This window comes from Pteronotus mesoamericanus, unplaced genomic scaffold, assembly GCF_021234165.1.
Source record: "Pteronotus mesoamericanus isolate MK-2021 breed Mesoamerican mustached bat unplaced genomic scaffold, CSHL_Meso_final contig_702, whole genome shotgun sequence".
Taxonomy (NCBI): Eukaryota; Metazoa; Chordata; class Mammalia; order Chiroptera; family Mormoopidae; genus Pteronotus; species Pteronotus mesoamericanus.
Window position 1 is genome coordinate 2,417,174 of NW_026555239.1, and position 1,656 is coordinate 2,418,829.

Below are 1,656 nucleotides of genomic sequence, written 5' to 3' on the forward strand. Positions count from 1 at the left end.
GATGTTTGGACTTTATTCATATTGCAAAGGGACACTACTAGGGGTTTTAATCAAGAGAATGAGCATGTTCTGGTTTATGATTATTAAAAGATCACCTGTATGGCCCTGACTGGTGTGGCTTGGTTGGTTGCACGTCACCTGCAAGGTGAAAGGTTGCTGGTTTAATTCCTGGTCAGGACACGTGCCTGGGTTGCAGGCCTGGTCCTCAGTTGAGGCACATACAAGAGGCAACCTCATATGAATAGTTCTCTCCCTCTCTTTCTAACTCCTTTCCCCTCTCTCTAAAAATAAAGACATAAGATTAAAAAAAAAAAAAAAAAGCAGCCTTGGCTGGTGTGTCTCCATGGATTGGGCGCCAGCCTGCAAACTGAAAAGTTGCTGGTTCAATCCCCAGTCAGGGCACATGCCTGGGTTGTGGGCCAGGTTCCCACTTGAGGGCATGTGAGAGCCAACTGATCAATTTTTCTCACACACGTTGATGTTTCTCTCCCTCCCTTCCCCTCTCTAAAAATAAATAAAGTGTTAAAAAAAAAAGGCCATATGCATGGAATAAAGAAGATGAAGATTCAAGAAGGTGAAGATTTAGTTGGAGGGCTGTCGCAGTAGATCTGTGGCTTGTGTTTGGACGGTAGTAGTGGAGGGATAAGGATATATTTTAGAGGTAGAAGAATCAACAGTACTTGTTAATAGCATGGATATGGGGTTGAAGGTTGAAAAGGTTGAAGGAAAGAGTTCAAGGAAGACTGTCACATCTATGAGGTGAACCTCAAATATTGAAATATATTTTAACAAATATTCAGCCTTTACTTACTACGGTACGTTCAGATTTTCAATTAATTAATCAGAGCACAGCATAACGTAGGGAAAGAATTTGGACTAATTCCAATGCAATCCAATGTGATCTTGGAAACCCTAAACCCAAAGACCCACTCTTTCCTCATCTTTAAGGGATGGATGGATGTCACCTGATTTGAGATGTTCCTAGAGCTCCATGACAGCACCTAGAAACTGGAGCAGGTGAGGAGATTGTGGGAAATCCAAACGGAATGAAGCAGAGAGCCTCATACTTGAGGTTTTTATTTGGGAGATGGTGATGTAGGGCTAGAGTTGTATGATTTCAAACAACTGGGCCATTTATAGATTGGGCACAAAAATATTCCAGTTTCTACCTAAATTGAAAATGAATCTCTCTGCCAGGCATCCGGGCCCAAGAGCACCTTAAATTTCTAATCAGGAAGAATGCGAGGTTATTCCTGAGGCCTGGAACAGTACCTGACGATTGCAGGTACTCAATAATTGATTTAATGCTGAGTGGGATTTGGGTGTCGCGGAAAAGGTTGTCTTAGATGAAAACTGCGTGCAGGAGGGGTGCAAATGGTAAGAGAAAATACAATAAAAATGAACTATTAAAAATAAAAAATAAAATAAAATACAAAATAAAACCCGCCTGCAGGAGCCCCTGCAAGACCAGTACCCTGGGAGTTTTCCCGTCGCTATAGTAACGCCCCCTCCACACCCAGCGACAGGGGAACTACAAATCCCGCAAGGCTGGCGGCTCCCCCGCCCCCAGAATAGGAGGGACGCAGGCGAGGACGGTACCGGCTTTTTCCTCTGTTCTGAATTGTGATTGGCTTGTGGCTCTGGAAAGTGGCCAAT